Below are 14,176 nucleotides of genomic sequence, written 5' to 3' on the forward strand. Positions count from 1 at the left end.
AAACATTTGTGAAAGAATGGGTCGCTCTCAGGAGCTCGGTGAATTCCAGCATGGTACCGTGAGAGGATGCCACCCGTGCAACAAGTCCAGTCGTGAAATTTCCTCGCTACTAAATATTCCACAGTCAACTGTCAGTGGAAGTGGAAGAGATTGGGAATGACAGCAACTCAGCCACAAAGTGGTAGGCCACATAAAATGATGGACGGGATCAGCGGATGCTGAGGCGCATAGTGCGCAGAGGTCGCCAATTTTCTGCAGAGTCAATCGCTACAAACCTCCAAACTTCATGTGGCCTTCAGATTAGCTCAAGAACAGTGCGTAGAGAACTTCATGGAATGGGTTTCCATGGCCGAGCAGCTGCATCCAAGCCTTACATCACCAAGCGCAATGCAAAGTGTCAAATGCAGTGGAGACGTGTTCTCTGAGTGACGAATCACGCTTCTCTGTCTGGCAATCCGATGGACGAGTCTGGGATTGGCAGTTGCCAGGAGAACGGTACTTGTCTGACTGCATTGTGCCAAGTGTAAAGTTTGGTGGAGGGGGGATTATGGTGTGGGGTTGTTTTTCAGGAGTTGGGCTCGGCCTCTTAGTTCCAGTGAAATGAAACTCTTAATGCTTCAGCATACCAAGAGATTTTGGACAATTTCACGCTCCCAACTTTGTGGGAACAGTTTGGAGATGGCCCCTTCCTGTTCAAACATGACTGTGCACCAGTGCACAAAGCAAGGTCGACCTTTGGGATGAATTAGAGCGGAGACTGTGAGCCAGGCCTTCTCATCCAACATCAGTGTCAGATCTCACAATTGCGCTTCTGGAAGGATGGTCAAAAATTCCCATAAACACACTCCTAAACCTTGTGGAAAGCCTTCCCAGAAGAGTTGAAGCTATTATAGCTGCAAAGGGTGGGCCGACATCATATTTAACTCTATGGATTAAGAATGGGATGTCACTCAAGTTCATATGCGTGTGAAGGCGGACGAGCGAATACTTTTGGCAATATAGCGTATATTTGAACAAAAAATCGCACAAAAAGTTTGGACATTAAGTATAGTATCATTTTTATTTTGTATCAGTGTTTATTTTGCCCACTCTTTACTTTTGTACATCTACTATCACTTTAACTTTCCCATCCTATCAATCCTACAGCCAATGAGTTAGAGGTTTGTCCTTCCAACAAAATGTGTTCCCAAAGGGATCACAGACTTTATGTTCCCCTTGAAAGAGACACTGTCATTCACACAAGCAACTACCTAAACACACTTTTGTTGCTTCAGAAATGTCTTATTAGATATTAGACATAAAATAATCCACTTGCACAAAAGGGGGGAAAGAAAAATAAATGATAAAGTAAGACCTTTCACTGGAACTGGAGTTCAAAAAATTATAAAAAGATATACAGAATATGATACTCCTAACAACTGTGCAAGACTTGATAGACCACCAAAATCGCCAGCATCAGATACACAGTATTACAGCTTTCTTCTTTGAGAGATAGGAGACAATCAAGGTCCATTTTTGCTTCAAATCTGAGAAAAATGACTGGTGGTTCTGTCTATCCTTCCACATTAAAAACTCATTGCTATGGGCCTAAAAAGATGTGTAGCTGTAATAAACTATTACTTACTATTACTATTACTACTGGAGAGGGAAACGTTTGCAGTAAAACACCAAAACCAGACATCTGAAATATGTAATAAAAAATTTGACATTAATATCATTGAGTGTGTTTGGGATTTCATGAATTGTGAGGAACATCAAATGCAACCAAATTCTAAGACTGAAGTTTGGAGAAGGAAAAAATATCTCAGAATGGAATCTGTAATAAAAGTAAGGAAGTGGACACACAAAATACTTTTCTTTAGTTGTTGAGACTAAAATTGTCTATTAAATATGATATTTTAAAGGTATCAGTTTTGATACATATTTAGCTTTACTCATGGCATAAATCGACTTATAAATTTGGTAACACTTTACAATAAGTGTATATTAAATAGCATTACTTCATGCGTTACTGTGTGCATGAAAAAATCATTATTTCATACTTGGAATACAGCATCATCAAAATACAGAGTCATCGTGAATGTACATAAAGTAACCATGTCTCATATATGCCTTAATGTAGAACAATACATTAATCCATGTAATAAATGACTTACCATTAATCTCAGTTATCATCATCACTTACCTCAAGAATCCTGTAAGATGGAGGAGTAAGTGTGGCTAACAAAGTGACACAGTGGACATGGACTTCCAGTTTTGCCCTCCTGCGGTTTGTAGTCAGTGACCTAACCCACTAGCAATGACTTAACTCATTAACTGCAACCTAAACCCCTATCCAATACCTAACTGCAAGCTAATGCGCTAACCATCAGAGAACTTGTAGAGAGAAAAAAAAAGAAAAAAATGTATATATATACATGCTACAATGCTATGAGGTGGTGGCTCATCATTTGTTTTTTCCACAATTCATGAATATTGTATAAACATCATGATTAACTAATTATAACTAATGATACTGGTACCTTATTACTACATGAATTAATGTATTACTCCTGCATTAAGGTGCGCACGAGACATAGTTACATTACGCATATTCATGATGACTTGTATTACATGCATGAAATAATGACTACTCACACATGAAGTAATGTATTATAATGTCTTGGCGAAGAAGGAGACACAGGAGAAACCCTGATTTCTGCTAAAAGAATTGCTTTTTATTTACACGAGCAAAAAAGACACATAGGCATGAAGTTAAAGGGGAGGTCACCCCAGCAATAAAACTCAACTCCGTGGTGACTAAGAGCCCACACCAAAATAATCCTTCTCAACACACAGACACAAGCAAAATTTATACACACTTTAAACTAGTCACTAACTAGCAAACTATGACACTACCAGCACAAAACAACAACATTTAAAGTCATTCATTTTGTAGTGGGCTGCATGCTCTTACGGCCATATAAAGAACTTTGGGTCTAAAAGGAATTTCTCTATAAGAAGAATGAATGGAGTTTTCGAAAAATGCCTTTTTTTGCATCCTGTGATAATCAAAAATGTTCTATAGCTGATACATTTTGTCGTAGGAACATTTTTCTCTCGAATATTACTGAATGCTCTGAATTACGAAGTTGTTAAAGAGTCAAAATATAAATATTGCTTTAAGCAAGCTAATGCTACTGCGCACTGAATTGACATCATTAGATGTGCATACCAGCAGGCTTTGCCAATGTGGTAGTGTATGTCATTGTACAGACTGAGAACAGATGAAAAGAAGAACAAAAGAAACAGGTTTCCCTGTTATGATGCAGCTATCTGTTCTTCATGTGATACTGAAATGCAATAGACCTGTCCGTTCTGCTCATAAGCTTGATTTGAAAAGCTCTACAAACTTCTGCACTCATGCTAATTCAGTACAGACTCAGCGTAATGTTAGGCTTACCCCTTGATAAGCTGATATTGGCTACCAAAATATCCTCATTATTATTTTAATGCTGGTAATATTTACTGAGGATATTTTTTCAGGACATTCACCAGCTTCTTGTTTGAATTTTCCTGGTCCACCTTAAATGGTGCAGCACTTACATTCTGGCACCTAAGGCATTATAATAACTGATGCACCATTTAAGGTGGAACGGGAAATTTTACCAAGCAGCTGGCGAAAAAGAAGCTAAATTCAGCCTTGTAGTTTTAATGCTGGTAGTACTTTCGATAGGGAGCTCCAGGCTATAAAAATATCCTACCTAGAGGTTTTATTTACAGGCATACCTATGAAAATGCGCTACAGTAGGACATTTCAATAAGGTAGCACAACTCACCAGAACACCACATAGCCTGCCTTATTTTCATGTAGCTTAGTGATAACAAATTGATGCGCAGCAGCTTTAGCTTGCATGTAGCAGTATCAATCAATCAATCAACCTTTATTTAAAATCAGAGTACATTGAGGGAGATCCTCATTTACAGTGTTAGTGATATTAGTCTTAAGACTCTTTGATGACCTTGTAATTTAGAGGATGCAGTGATATTCAGGAGAAAAATTTGCAAAGCGTATCAGGGTCTGAACATTTTATTTACCACAGAGTGTGATCAAAAAAACAATTTTTCGAAAACCGCATTAATTCTAGCCATAACGAAATCGTGCTTAGACCCGGAGTTCTTAATATAGGCATAATGCAGACTACAGAACGACACACAACTACAGTGGTCTATAAACCAGAGCAAGTGGCCCTTACTGTAAAGTGTTAGTCAGTTTTCTTACTTTGAAAGCTACAGGCAAGGTACATACATGCTACTAACAAAAATCCCATGGCTGCCCACTTCGTACTCAAAATTGCAAGATTTTCTATTAGGATATGGTGAATTGTTGGCTTAGTTCCTGAGATGGCAGTGGGATTATGAGAGCAGTAGTGGACTGAAGCAGGTCTTGAGAGCTAATATGTGAGAATTTAGTAACTTCATTTACGCAAGTGAACTTGTTATTAAATGTATTAACAGAAGAATTACATGAAGAAAACTACAAACAAGTAACAACAAGGAACAGTCTGAATCAAATAGAAAATTACAACAGCAGAGTTTTTTTTTCTCCATGTGCCATATCAATATGTGCTCTAAATATATTCTGAATGTGTTCAGTGCCTTCAGATCACTGTTTTCCTGTAAAGCTCAGAAGCATGGAGACATGAGCAAATAAAAATATCCTCTTGCCTGCGAAGTATTGTTGTCACCAGAGCTAGAAAATGTATAAGAATATATGTCAGTCAATGGACTGTGATCATTTCTGAATATATTTTTTAAATATTCTGACATTTTATAGAAGCAATGAACTTGCAGCCATGTCTGGAGCCATACAAGTCTTTAACGATTTAAGTCACTTAAGTACAGATGTTTTGTACTTACGTCACATCATATATAATAGTATATATATATATATATATATATATATGTGCACAGTGTATTCATATGGAAATGATGTGCACATCTGAATCAAGTAACTTGATTGCAATATTTTTTCAATGCTAATATGATGCATATGAAAAGAACAGTCGAATGTAGCATAGATTTCCAGTTATGTTTGTTCTGTTACATACAAGCCATATGTTGCATTACCTTTGAGAGAAAAGATAGTTTATTCTTTTGCAAGGCGTGACATAGCCCGTGTTTGACATTGCCACAGCTCTGTGTCATAAATTGTTAACTTTGTTACACGCCTGATATTCACACATTTTCACCCAGCCATGTCCTTGAAGACCACCTGTTGTCCATTATTTGAAAATATTTCTTGCGCATGAATCATAGAAGTGCGCAATTAATCAAGCTGTCAGAGCGGACCGTAGAGGTCATACATGAGGGTGAGGAGTCACATTTGGGCAGACAGGGGTCAGCATCGCCCTCCGTTCTGCATTATCAAACGTAGATGAGAGAGCAGAGGAGAGAAAGCAAAAGTAAAAGCAGATGAGATGGGGCATATTTCACAGAGATGAGAGAAATATGAAAGAGGGGCAAAGAGAGGTAACTCTCAGTCTTACTAAATGGCCTTAATATGTGTGCGCATCATAGCATGTAATACATTCCCTTTCACAGCACCTTTCTGGGGCATTGTGTCTTCTATCCAGATTCTTGGCTGATACTCTTTCTCTTGCCTCTTATTTCTTAAAGTAATTCTTCCTTTTCTGTGCTACAAGCTTGAATTCCTACATTCTTAAAAATAAAAATGCAAGGAAGGGGTTTTTTGGAGTGAATCACTTTCAATGGCTGGTTTGTTAAAGAACCATTTTTATAATGAGATGTGTACATGGGAATAACTTATTTTAAAGTTTAAAGAACCTCCACATAATGATAATGTTCCATAGCATTTAAAGCTTTTTGGTAGCACTTTACAAAAAGGCTACCCTTATAAAGGGTTGATGAATGGTTTAAAATTACTTAACAAATGGTTATTATTTAGGTCATAAACACCTTAAAAAACATTAATAAGCAGTTATAATACATAAATTAAAAAGGCAACTGTGATTTGTTATATCTGATGAATGTGAATTTCTTATGAAGCTGGCAGATATAATGCTGACTGATTAAAAAAAAAACAAAGTAAAATAAGCCACACAGACTATCTGGCAAGCGATAAGTCACTGTTGCCCTTGCATATTAACAAAGTTGTTTATGATTTAATTAATAATCATTAACACATTTTTTAAACCATCCATAAACTACTTATATAGAAAATCTTATTACAGTTCACAAAAACTTTACATCCAAGCCAAGAACTACTTAATTCATAGACTTTTTAACACGTTATCTCTCTGAAAACAAATGGCTTGGTTCTCAGGTTAGTAACCACAGTTGACATAAGTGGATCAATATAATTTTTAATAAGACTAGTCTTTTCAATGCCAAAATAACACATATTTCACAGAAACAGTCCATATAGGAACAGGTAGATGTGACATAAATCTCATCCTATGTAAGTGCTGTCACTTACAAGCCACATGTGACCACTGCTGCTAATTCAAGTTGTCACTGTGTATGAGGCTGTCAAACTCTTTCCCAAACCTGTGTTCTGCTGCCCCCTGGCATGCTCTTATGAAATTGAGTTGAGTCTTCTGTAAGGAATAATTATGAAAAGCTTTAGGCTACAGCCTGTCCCATTTTGATCATGCAAATTCCAAAACAGAATAATTGTTCTTCTTGTCTTCTTCTCTGGACCATCCTTCACCCCTTCTAGTACTTATCAAATGACCCGAGTATAAGTTTGAGTTTGATATGCATTGAAAACCCCTAAAGCACGATTTACACTCAAATAGGCCTCATTCTCAGACTGGGAGCTTTTCATGATGGACATCAAATTTTCTTCTCTTCTCTCCCTTTTCCTCACTTTGCATTGTTAACTAAAAACCATAAGTGTGTTTTCAGATTTGTATTTGGCCTCTCCCTTTGAGACATTATGGTATTTTACTGCCTTTTGTCTTTCCCATCACTTTCCTTTGACTTTTCTCTTTTCTATGTATGTGGATTATCTCTGGTCTCCTCAGAAATATCTCCTGATATCTCCTGGATAAGGGGGCTGCTTTGACTGGAATTTAAAGAAACAAAGGGTGGTCTCTGACTTTTGCACAGTACTATATGTACCTAATAAATTCTACTGATTTGCTACTGATTTCCTTACACTAATAATGAAAACATATGGTTCACCATGAAACAATAAAGCAAGACATGAAAAAATAAAAACAATATATCTAGTGGTTATATATAAAGGCCACTCATAGCATTTATGATGTTTGTTTATTGTGTTATGTGTGCATAGGTCATAGATTGGTAAAGAAAAATAATATTACATGAATAGCCATTTGGGTGACTTAATAGCCATCATGGGCATGGACATACACTATATGGAAAAAAGTATTAAGACACCTACACGTTACACCCACAGGAGCTTTTATGACATCCCATTCTAAATCCATAGACAATAATATGGAGTTTGTCCCCCTGTGCAGCTATAACAACTTCCAAACTTACCCAGCCATGCCTTTATGGACCTTGCTTTGAGCACTGGGGCTCAGTCATGCTGGAATGGAAAAGCTGTTCCCATAAAGTTGAAAGCATACAATTGTCCAAAATGTCTTGGTATGCTGAAGTATTGAGATTTCCTTTCATTGGAACTAAGGGGTCTAGGCCAACCCCTGAAAAACAACCCCATGGCATTATCCCTCCTCTACCAAACTTGGCACAGTGCAGTCAGGCAGTAATGTTCTCCCAGCATTCGCCAAACCTAGAATCATCCATCAGACTTCTATGGCGCTTCAGCACTCAGCAGTCCCACTCTGTGAGTTTGCGTGGTCTACCACTTTGTGGCTAAGCTGTTGTTGCTCCTAGGTGCTTACATTTCACAATAATAGCGCTTACAGTTGACAGGGGCAGATCTAGCAGGACAGAAGTTTCACAAACTGACTTGTGGCAGAGGTGGCACCCTATGACAGTGCCATGTTTAAAGTCATCAGTATGACCCATTCTACTGCTAGTGTTTGGCAATCAAGACTACAAGGCTATGTGCTTTATTTTATCTACCTGTTAGCAATGGGTGTGGCTGAAAGACCTGAACTCAATAATTAGGCGGTTTGTCCCAGTACTTTTGTCTACATAGTGTAGGTCCCAAAATCCTTCGAGAACCACCCTGGACAATAAAAAAAATTGAGCTATGTTTATCGGTTTTGCTGTAAACCCAGATGCTATAATTGGTTTCAGAATAATTCTGTGTTGAGCAGAACCAAGAGGAACCTTTCCTTCTCTGTCTGTCACTTGCTAGACCTCAAATGAATAAAACTGTCATGACTTTTAATGGACTCAATGACAGATTTCCCTCCCTTCCACTCAAGGATAGAGACAGAGAAATAGAAACATCTACATTGGAGCCACTAGTTATGTCATAATCTAAAACACATTCATTTGATATGCAAATGTATTTTTATACTCATTGTACTCAGGGATGGATTACTGACTGGGTCTGTAGGGCCAGTGCCCAGGGGCCTCTGACTGCCAGGGGCCTTTGTGGGCTTCAGACCACTGGCTCAAAGACTAGAAACAATCCACTGCAAAAGTTAGATGACCAAATAGCCCTTATATGCAATGATTAAATGAATAGCCATACACTGCCATTACAATTTAAATACAACCCCATTTCCAAAAAAAGTTGGGATATTGTGAAAAATGTAAATAAAAACAAAATGCAATGATGTGCAAATCATTTAAACCCTGTATTTCATTGAAAATGCTTCACAGACAACATATCAAATGTCTCTCTGAAATCTCTATATGCAAGAGACAAGGCTGAAAACCAGTATTTGCTGGCCATGATCTTTGGGCCCTCAGGCAGCACTGCATTAAAAACAGACATGATTCTGTAGTGGACATCACTGCATGGGCTCAGAAACACTTCTGAACACCACTGTCTGTGAAAACAATTCATCACTGCATCCACAAATGCAAGTTAAAACTCTAAAATGCAAAGAAGAAATCATATATAAACAGGATCTAGAGCTCATTTAAAATGGACTGAGGTGAAGTGGAAAAGTGTGCTGTGGTCTGATGAATCAACATTTGAAATTCTTTTTGGAAATCATGGACACTTGTCCTTCAGGCTAAAGACCACTCAGCTTGTTATCGGTGTACAATTCAAAAGCTAGTATTCATGATGGTATAGGGGTGCATTAGTGCATATGGCATGGGTGACTGGCACATCTGTGAAGGCACCATTAATGTTAAACGATATATATACATCTTTTGGCAACATATGCTCCCATCCAGACAACGTCTTTTTCAGGGAAGGCCTTGCTTATTTCAGCAAGAGGATGACAATCCACATTCTGCATGTATTACAGCAGCATTGCTCCATATTAAAAGTGTCCGGGTGCTAAACTGATCTGTCTGCAGTCCAGACCTATCACCACTGATAACATTTGGCACATTATAAAATGAAAAATCTGACAAAGGAGACCCCAAACTGTTAAGCAGCTGAAATCCTATATCAAACAAGAACGAGAAAACATTTCACTGTGCTACAGCAGTCGGTCTCCTCAGTTCCCAAACACTTACAGAGTGTTGTTAAAAGAAGAGGTGATGAAACACAGTGGTAAACATCCCCTGATCCTAACTTTTTTGGAATGTGTTGGTGGCATTAAATTCAAAATGGGCCTATATTTTTCAAAAAACCAATAGAATTTCTCAGTTTCAACATTTGTACTATTTTCAATGAGATATAAGGTTTAAATGATTTACACATCATTTAATTTTGTTTTTATTTACATTTTGCACGGCGTCGCAACTTTTTTGGAAATGAGGTTGTAATTAAAAGCCCTCTAGCACAAAAAATGTAAATGAAATATAACTGCAAGAAATAATAGACTTAGAAATAATAGACTATTGTATGTTATTAGAGAATTAATAATTTTGGTTTTATTGCATATTTTTTCAGCACTACTCAGAGCGCACATAAAGTCAGTGGTTTATTAAAAGGCCCATATCCAACATTTTTCGTGTAATTAAAAATTTTCCTTGACGTTTGTGTGTTTATAAACCAAAACCAGGCAAAATAAATTTTTACATTACCGTTTCTCAGTGTCTCTTTATCCAATAGAATTAAACTGGCTGTTTCTATAACTGTGCCTTTAACACTGAAATATGCAAATGACCTTTATTCTTGTCTGCCCCATATTATGTCTCATTCAAAAAGAACCCCTCGGCTGAAACACACAAGGAGGCTAAACTGTTGTAGATTGAATAGGTGGATATATGCAAATGCACAAGTTTTTGTGACATCACTGAGACAATTAATTGAAAACAAGCTCTTTTTTAACAGCTTAGTTTCCATACATGGATTGTATAGACCAGGAAATGAATAGTATCAAACTCTTTTATTGCGAAAGAAATGAAGAAATCCAATTTTTTCTGGACACTTTAAAGTTATTTTGCAAGCCTGTGTTTTTTTCATGTTATCCATTATGGTCAGAGTGTGGGGATAGGGGGGGGGCCTCTTGAGACCATAAACTGTCTCTGATGGTACTGCAAGTTCAAATTCAGTTGAACCGAATTTTTGCTCTCACTAAACAAATACTATAGTACTCCAATAATACTATAATAAGAAAAGAATTGTTTAATTAGAAAGAATGGAAAGATTTACAGTCTTTTTTCTTACATATTTAGGGCCCAAGCACGCAGTGCTTAAGACCATATTGTTTTTTGTTAGAGTTTTTCTTATTATTCTTTTTCTCCGATAAAACGAATCGCCCAGACCAAACTGTAAGTCCTAGAGACATGAAACTTGGTCAATAGGTAGTAGTCCCTCCTGCTACTCAGGCGCTCGACATGAGCCCAAACGGCCTAAAGGTGGCGCTATTGCGCGACACAATGCGTTTTGGCCCTATAACTCCTTCCCCAGATTTTTGACAGACAAAATAAATATTTTCTGGATTCCTAGGGCTCGTTTCGGCTTGGGTCCAACAAAACAACTTTGTAATTTGGATCATTTAGCCTAGATTTTGAGCTAATTTGCATAATATGCAAAAACTACTTTTTGCGAACTAGTCCTACAGTTTTCACCCTATCCTCATGTTTCTGGTGTCAATAAATTTATAAGAGCCTGAACCTCAATAATTATCAAACACATTTTTAATTTTGTAAATGATATGGCTGCCATATGCTAATTAATCCTTCTGGAAAAATCAAAATAATTCTTATTTAATTGAAAAATCTATAACTCAAGAATCCTTCACCCAAAAAATTTGAAACTTGGCAGGCTTATTCATGAGGACACTCTGGGGCAGCCTATCAATTTCTGTTTGCATAGGTCATTAGGGGGCGCTGTAAATGCTACATAGCTGTTTCTCAGCATCCGTGCATCCGATCAAGTTGAAACTTTGCAAGTATCATCTATTACACAGACTATAGATGAATCTTTAAGGACACTTTGATATATTGGAATTTATGGCCGCCATCAGCCAATAAGCTTTCAGCAGACATTTGACAGGCTTATCATTGGCCAATCATCATGATACTTAGAGACAACTGTCTCTATCTCCTCACCTTCTAACAACCTGTGAAGTTTCAAAATATTTGGCCCCCGGGGGGCTCAATTAATGAAAATCAAGTATATCTTGTACAGATTTTCATTTTTGGTCAAACAACTTAGATGCCCTCATGCAGTGCAGTGTTACAAACCATTTTGTCAACATAAGTTTATTAAAAATTGCAGTTTTTTTTTCAATCTTTAACTGTTTGAACAAAGCACTTTTCGAACTAGTCCGTGAAATTTGAAGCTAACTACTCAAAACTGGTCAGGAAATACTCTGTAGCCTCTCTAGGTAAATAATTATTCAGCACATTTTCAATTTTTTGCTCACTGTGGTCTCCCTCCAGCACTGAATCATTGCAGCTATGGCATTGCTAGCATAAATTGCTATAACTCATCAGTCATTGGTCCAATCATCTCAAAGTTTGAAAAATTTGTATACATTGAGACTCTAATATGGTTTGCAAAATTTGATTCAGATCGGCCCATAGGGGGCGATGTAGCACTCAAAAACACCTAAAATCTTTAAAAATGTTATTACAATGATACTACAAAGTCTACAGATAAATAAGAGGTGTCTTTTGATTCAGTTCACTCATCTGAATAACTTTTTAACTTTTACATGTTATGTCATAAATTGGACTCCTTCTCTGGTATTTTGAATTATTCATTTAAAGACTACAGCTTATTATACCAAGGTCAAAAGGTCAATCTGAACAAAACTCGGTGAACATCTTTGATGACGGTTCCTGATCAATTGTCATAATATGTTGAGACCTTTGGACCAATTCTGACCCACTATCATTCAGCTCCTCTATGTCAAATTGGCCCCTTATGACTGCATTGGGTCTCATTATGTCATGATTATCAAAGGCTTAAACATGGAGAAACAAAACACTCTGCAAACACAACTAAGACAGGAATTTTACCATTACTCATGTATTTTTGACATGTACGTTGATAATCTTTTGCATGTTCTACAAACCTTTGTAGATCAATAAAGTGAAATGTAAATATATATTAGATTTAAAGCCCCCTGCTCATTGTTCATGACAAATGAAGGCCTGTTGATGAACTCAGACTTCTTTTCAGCCTCTCTGCCTAGAAGGCCCAAACTGCATTAGGCCTTATTAGACCTAGTTGGCATGAGTGCATGAGAGCTTCTTGTGCTTATGCATACTTGAACCCGCTCATTGCCGCTTGTGGCTATATTTATCATTTTAATTGCTAAAATTGTTAACATTGATCTAGCAGAAAAACTGAAACTGAGATTTGAGAGTGCAGTTGTAAGAAAATATTAAGAAACTGATATGTTTATATGGATTCTTATTCTGTACTCCATCAGCAAGAAATGGAAAGGAAAAAAAAAGTAAAGAAAAGAAAAGTTCTAATAAAGGCATCACTGCCTCTGTAGACAAAATTAGTAGTAAAGTTGCAATAAATTTGAATTCTGTTGAACAGCACCGATATATAGCTGGAGCGCATTAATCTATGAACCTAAAAAACAATAATCTGTTTAGCCTCTCTAGTCATGTCTCAGTGTGACATCTGGAGTATTATGGCAAGGTCAGTGTCAGAGAAACAGAGAAACAGCACGAAGCTCTGTGCAAGCAATCAGTTTACCAGAGAAGAGCTAGAGCAGAGATCACAGGGAGGGGGAGCTGTACTTAATTAGCCACTGGCATGTTCTCTTTAATAATGCAGCATAAAACATCAGCTAATTGCCACACACACGCTCACACACCTCACAGTGGGGTTCACACATCGACACACACGCATACACAGACAAACACACAGTGGGGTTCACTGCCAACAAAGCCCAAAACTCCTCCCAGTACTGCTGAAAATAATAGTATTATAAGTAGTCCACATAGGACAGTCCCACAGAGCTAACTTCATAACAACCAACACCTCACTGTGTGGAGGTAATTTATTAAAAGACAGGCAAATGCACACTCACACATCTGTTTTTTATACAAACACAGCATTTGGTGGAGTTGTAAATACGCCCCATGTATTATATATGGATCACTCTACCAAACTGATTCAAAGCCAGAGTTAAAAACACATTTTGAACGTTTAGCTAACTTGATCATTTTGCTTTGAATGACCATATGCTTTAATGTATATTTTATCAAAATAAATGATTAATAATTGCATTTTCACTACCGAAACAATCATAACCCTAGTGAAACTTCATTAGATCTTTTGTCAGCAACTGTTTTGGTAGTGACAATTTCAGCTAATTTTGAGCTAATTAAAACACAAAAAGGTTACATAACTGCCAAAAATATGTTTCCGGAGTGACAATTCTCAAGGTTCCACACAGATTTTCAGAGTTTGAGACACATTAACTTCACAATAATGGGATCTAACTGTTTACCATGTGGCACTGAGGGATAGGGGTGCTGTTGTTAAATTAAACCTCTGCCTATGGGCTAAAACTCTTTGTGTTTCAGTAATACATGAAAACATGCAACACTATTTTTTGAATAAAGTCTTTTTATTTAAAAATGAAACTCATGATAAATCTAAATCTGTTGTTTAAAAGAAATGTAAAATATATATCTTTTATGTATTAATTTCACACATTGAAATTTAAGGGGTTAGGGTTTGAAA

Source organism: Colossoma macropomum, unplaced genomic scaffold, assembly GCF_904425465.1.
Source record: "Colossoma macropomum unplaced genomic scaffold, Colossoma_macropomum, whole genome shotgun sequence".
Lineage (NCBI taxonomy): Eukaryota > Metazoa > Chordata > Actinopteri > Characiformes > Serrasalmidae > Colossoma > Colossoma macropomum.